Consider the following 6,829-nt stretch of genomic DNA (forward strand, 5'->3'; position numbering starts at 1 on the left):
TGAGTATGTTGCTGTCAATATCTTTCTTGAAATCTTTCAAGTTTTTCCTTATATATTTGGGTGCTCCTATGTTGGGTGCATATATGTTTACAAGGGTTATACCTTCCTGATGGATTACTCTCCTAAGTATCATGTAGTGTCCTTCCTTGTCTCTTTTTATAGCCTTTGTTTTGAAGTTTATTTTGTCTGATATAAGTATTGCTACCCCAGCTTTTTTTTCATGTCCGTTACTTGGAATGTTTTTTTTTTTCCATCCATTCACTTTCAGTCTGTATAGATCTTTTGTTCTGAGCTGTGTCTCTTATAGACAGCATATATGCAGGTCATGTTTTCCTATCAGCTCAGCTACCCTATGTCTTTTGATTGGACCATTTAATCCATTTAAATTTAAGGTTATCATTGATAGGTACTTATTCATTGCCATTTTTTCCTTTGTATCTGTGTTCCTCTCTCTCTCTTTTTCTTCATCTTCTTAAAGAAGTCCCTCTAGCAAGTCTTGCAATGCTGGTTTGGTGGAGGTATTCTCTTTTAGCCTTTTTTTGTCTAGAACTAGGAACAGTTCATGAATTTGTGTGACATCCTTGCACAGGGGCCATGCTAATCTTCTTTGTGTCATTCCAATTTCAGTGTATGTGCTGACAAAGCAAGCACTATTTTTCTATTTTGAATAGCAATACAACTTTGATAGAGAAGAATAAATGTAAAGAATTACTATACTCAAAGTTAAGGCTTACTATAAAGTTACAGTAGTATAAAGCTAAGCATACAAGCAGCAGTATTGGCAGAGAGATCAACACATATCAAAGAACAGAATAAGAAACCCAGAAATCACCCCATACCATTAATAGCTGAATGATTTTTGATAAAGGCATACAAGTGATTCAATAGAGGAAGGATAGTCTTTCATGGTGCTTGAGCAACTGGACATTCACAGACAAAAACAAAAAACAAAAAAACCCTGAACTTCAACATAAAGCTCACATTTTAATCAAAAATGAACTCAAATTGGATCATAGATTTAAATATAACACATAAAACCAACACGTTCAGGAAAAAATGATGAAAGAAAATATTCAGGACCTAGGAATAAAAGAGTTTCTAGACTTGACACCAAGAACATAAACCAAAAAATGAAAAAAAATGGCAAATTATATCTAATCAAAATTAAAAATTTTTACTCTGTGAAAATCTATATGAAATCCATACCAAGACCAGCAACAGGAGAAAATAGCACTCTACATATCATACAAATGCCTTATATCTAGAATATGTAAGGAATTCTTAATATTCAACAGCAAATAACACAAAAAAAAATCCAATTATTAAATGAGCAAAGACATAAAAAGATGTATCACCAGAGGTAACATACAAATGGCAAATAACCACATGCTTACATCACCAGCCATTAGGGAAATTCAAATGAATCCACAGTGAGATATTACTATGCAACTATCAGAATAACTAAAAGATAGAGGGGTGACACCAAATGCTGTCACTCATGCATTGGGGAGGTAAAATAGTACATTCGTTCTAGAAAGTAGTTTGGCAGTTTCTCATAAACCTAAACATGCACACACCATATCACCTAGCAATTTTACTCTCAGGTATTATCCCAGAGAAATGAAAACTTACCTTAAGACTAAACTCTGTACACAAATATTTTATTTGCAAGAGCCAAATGTTGAAAGCAACTCAAATGTCCTTCAATATGTAAATGGTTAAACAAACTATGATACATACTTACTGTGCAATACTACTCAGTAATCGAAAAGAACTAACTATTGATCCATGTAGCAGTTTGGATGGATCTCAAGGGGAATATGATGAGTGAAAAAGCCAATCCCAAAAGGTACAGACTGTAAAATTTCATATATATAACATTTTTGAAATAAAATTTTTGAGATGGAGAACAGATTAGTGGTTCTCAGATTTCACTAATTTTATACAAACACATGTAAAAGTGGTTTAAATCTGAATATGCTCTATCGACTGCACCCATGTGAATGTGCTGGATTCGGTATAGTGCTATATATCCCGTGCAGCACGTCACCAACGGGAAAACAGGATGAAGGGGATAGGGACCTCCCTATACAATTTTTGCCACTTTCTGTGCATTTATAATAATTTCAAAATAAAGCTTTTTAAAAACTGTGTAAAACTATGTGTGTAATATAGCATTGTTGTGCGGGAAACAGGGAGGCAGAGAAAATAACATCCACATTTGGGGCTGCTTATGTGTGCAGCCTTATGTGAGCGCAAGGGAACCCCAAAGGGGTGTTAATAACCGTGGTTACCTGACTGCAAGTCGGCAGGGAACATAGGAGACAGGTGTAGGAAAAAATACTGTTTTAAAAAATATTTTGAACCACTGTAACCTATTTTTTATTTTAAAAATTAAATCATTATTACTCTATGCATAAAACATGATAATGGCCATGCATTACGTCTATCATTCCTAAATAGATATTTAACACTAAAAAAGTAAAATGACATAACCTTGGATTTAAGGCCACTATTCAAATTTAATTAAAGCTACCTTACAAAAATTTTACATCATCACTGTTATATCTCTTATTTTCTGAGAACTTAAAGAAATTTGACCATTTGTCAGTGCTTGACTTGAAAATGATGCTCATAAAACACTGCATTTGCTCACCTGAATTTTACCCAGGGGCCATCGTGAATCTTACTTGTGGATCTGCAGTCCTGGGATTTCAGCACATGCAAAGCATTGTTCTCTTGGACTTTAGAAAGAGAAAACCCTAAAGGGGTCCTTTAAATAGCCTCTACACTTTGGAATAAAATATGCCTTTCTGTGCTTTGTGTTTCTTGAGAAATAGAAGTGTGGTGCTATTTGCACATTTCCCATCCCCTCAAAAAAATAAAAACAAACAAACAAAATCAAAAAAAACAGAGAACAAGGAAAATGCACATGCCAAAATTCTAAAGACTTCTTGAAGAGAGTCAAGAGCAAATGAGGGGCCTCAAAAAAATGCACAAGCAATATTTAACCACAATTTATTAATGCTGCATATAAAAGTAGAATGCCAGCCAGCTTAGATACTAATGAAAATCAATAAATGTCAATGTGTGTAGTGCTGCTATAATTCAAAATCTGCCTTTTTATTTATCTGCTAGAACAGAGAAAAGACAAAGATGGTAACTTGGGCCAATAAAATATTAAAGATGCTCTGAGGTTATCCACATTCAAAATGGCAATATTCTGCTAAGTTAAAGAGCCATTTTTCTATGCATCTAAGTGTTATCTATCAAAGTTTATTTTAATGGAAGGTGTCTATACATTTAGTTTTCTCATTGCTTCTTTTATTATATCTACAAAGCAGTGACCAGTTCAGCCAATATTTATAGGAGAAAGGCACAGGTTTTAAGGAACTATGAAAGCAACTTAAAGAGCTCTAAATTAATGATATTTTTAAGTACACATGAGAATACACAATTGTGTTAGCAATTCCACAGTCTGGCATTATTTGGGAAAGTGAAATGTCTTGAATTTCAATGAAAGCAACCCAGTGTGGCCAAGCAGAGGTGCAGAAAGGGTGCTCTGAAGTGGAAACATGTCTGGGAGCATGTTCCTTTTGCTTCCATTGAGACCATTGTCATTACCAACGTGCCTTCCAAGTTGCAGGATATTCAAAGCAGTAATTCAAAGTGACCTCTGCATCCCAGGCACTCTTCCCCCACACCCAATTGGCTGGCCACACCCTCATCCCTTCAGGTATCTGCTCACTGAAGGAGCATGCACTGTGTCCCATTCAGTTTCTTCCCAGCATCCATCACCATTGCCTGCTTCATAGCTACTTGGTTATTGTCTGAGTCCCCTCAGGAATGTCAGCTCTCTGAGCACACTTCTGTGTATCCAGCATCTGAAGCAGGGAAAGGTGACACAAGAAGTCCTCCTATTTAAACCTCATGATGCATCTGTAAGTAGGCTGATGCTGACCAGTCTAATCAGTGGGAAAGTGTGGAACTCCAGCCCATGTTTCTGAGCTCTAAATTCCTTGGTTTTTTCCCATCATATCACACAGCCTCACACTTTGATAATGTTACTTTGAATCTAGAAGTATTTATCAAATCTTCATGGCAATGGGACATTGTGAAGGCTAATTGTCTACTTAAACAGAGCACATATTTTTATTGATTTGTTATATAATTCCTCCTTCATGAGCACAAGGAAGAGCCCTTTTTCAGAACAATATCAAAATATATAAGCATATGTGTGATCAGGAATAATATGGAAACAAAAAAACTTGACACTCCTTAGGATAACCCTAGATGCTGATACAAGGACATTAATAAATCTATGATATTAACCACAGTCATATAACAATTTAGCAAACATTTACTGATTATCTTTTGTTGGTCAGACCCTACACTAAGACCATGTTGTTACGAAGAGGACTAACTGATGGTCCACACCATTAAAAGAGTTAAATCCACTTAAAGATACAAAATATAAACATATTTACAATATATAGAATTAGAGGCCACTATAAGTTGCTATAAGAGCAAAAGGAAGTAGTAATCAGTTCTGCCTAGAAGTATCAAGCAGAAGAGTTGCAGTTTGAGCTGCATCTCAGGAGAGGAGTAGGCCTTTCTGGTGCAAGAGCAACAGAGGGAGTAGCACATGAACAGAGTTGGGATATGGCACACGAAATGTAGCCCAACAACTAGGACATTTAACATGCCTAGGCTTTGGGCGCACTAGGAGGAACTGCTGGACATGGGGCTGTCAATGAGCATCGTAATACTACTAAATGTTGTTGAGCAGGTTCAATGAGATAAAATTGTCATCTTAGTGCCTCACAAAGTGGGAAATAAATGCTGGCATTTGTTCTGGAATGGAGGGTTTAAGATTTGTATATATCCATGATTCCAAAAGAAGAAAAATGTCTCCTGTACCAAAAATAAATCGACGATTTATCAAATAAAATTATTTATCTGAGTATACATGTTGCAGAAGCGAGTGGCGTGTGATTTTACAGAACTGTATTCAAAACCAGAGACACCAGGCAGCATTCTCATCTGATGTTTTGCCTAGAAGTGAGAACCAATATACATGACAGAAAGCTTAAGAAGTAAAGGAGCAATCCTGTATTTAATTAGAACCAGCCATGACACAAACTTCACTTCCTTAGATAGCAAGTTGATTTTATAGAGAAGAGGGTTTGAGTTTGGTTTCTTTTTCCATTACTCATGACCTCAATCCTTAAGGAAATGACAAGGTAATTGAATTCTCAAACACTCGTTTGGTAGTGTCAATGATAAATGATCAGAAATATTGCTGCTTCGGTCACACTGCGTTTCTTATTGGTTCTTGCTGTTTCTTCCCCTGACTTGCTTCTCCTTCTCTCCACTCAGCCTCAAGAAATTACTTGATATTGGAGCGATAAAGCCTGTCATGGTAAAAGTAATCTTCTGTCACAATCTTTCTCTTTTTTTCCTTGTCTGATGTTTCCCCTAAAAAATCTTCAATTTGATCCTTTCATGGCCACTTCGTACTTCTGCCAACACTAATTGATTCCATTGTTTGTACCAGTCAGCACAAAAAAATGGTAATTTTCCTTTTCTTTGCATCTTACAATCACCTAATGAGGAGCTCTAATACTGGGCTTTTGAATTACACAAGAAACAAAAATTTCCCATCATTTAACATTTGTTCAAAGACTTAATGCTGGGTCCACATATGCAGAAAAGAAGAGAAATGTGTACTTATCCAATGAATTCAATCACTGTGAACAGAACATCTACATTAATTATTCAGGCCACCAAAATCTTTTGTTATTGTTGTACTAATGCCAATGTGATTTGTAAAAATTATCCTACCCTTATATGGAAGCTTGGCCTTTGCTGACATAGATGCGCCTAACAAAAATCCTTTGTATTCTAACTGAAAAATTGCTTAGGCTATTTTGCAGATTAGTAAAGGAAGACACTTTGGGTGGTTGTTTGTCTCCCATATCTGAGAGGATGTAAGGGTTTCATTATACAGAACAAGGATCGGAAATCATGATCTTTTGGGCTAGAGTGAGGTCTCATGCCAATAGGATTCTATTGTCTCTACCTCTGTGCCTAGGAACCCCCTACCCACATGGGGGCACTTAGCTCTCACATGAGGACCATGGCCCTGCCAGCATCCCTCCTGACCACCTTAGGCTTTCCTTCACACACACTCATTTTGTTCAACATAACTTCATCCCTTTAGCAAAATCTTTTCTCGTCACCCTGTACAGAAGTGCAGTAGGCATTTCTTGAAGGAAAATGTAATTCCATGAGACACCAATGTATGAAAGTTTGTATTTAAACCATTTAGTGACAATAAAACTCCAATTGTGCAGAAAATTTAAAAAGTACAAAACTTTGCATTTTGGTGCTGAGCATTTGGCGCTTTTGTATCATGACCCTCAAATGTTGTTTGCTATTAAAAATCTTCCTAGCCTGTATTAGCACATCTTTCCTCTTGAGTATGTAATACCACTTAGTCTTTTTTGATAATTCAGTCCATATCTTGAAGTACCTTATAAAGTGCAGATAGGCAGTTTGTCTTTTAAGGTAACACATTTTTTAAATTTCACTTGTATGCTTTTAACTAAGAGACTTAGGAAACCAGGAACCCAAGTGGTTGAAAAATATTTTACAGAGCATCATCATGCAAAGTAAAACATCCATTTATTCATTCATTCACATATTCATTTACTGAACACTGAAAGAGCTCCTGCCAAGTGTGAGGCATTGTGCCAGGCCCTGGAATGCAAAGGTGAATAACCCTAAAATCTCTTAGAAAGGAAGAATTTGCAGGGTAAGTTTTTCT

The 6,829-nt window shown here is 36.2% G+C and overlaps 1 non-coding gene across 1 annotated transcript; it reads right to left on the bottom strand.

Annotated features, from left to right (window-relative positions):
• Window positions 1-544: 544 nt before the first annotated feature.
• Window positions 545-651, bottom strand: LOC112319375 (U6 spliceosomal RNA). The gene has a single exon (XR_002976322.1). It is a non-coding gene; the product is annotated as a U6 spliceosomal RNA (small nuclear RNA).
• Between the last annotated feature and the right edge of the window lie 6,178 nt (window positions 652-6,829).

This window comes from Desmodus rotundus, chromosome 11 (genome assembly GCF_022682495.2).
Source record: "Desmodus rotundus isolate HL8 chromosome 11, HLdesRot8A.1, whole genome shotgun sequence".
Classification (NCBI taxonomy): Eukaryota; Metazoa; Chordata; class Mammalia; order Chiroptera; family Phyllostomidae; genus Desmodus; species Desmodus rotundus.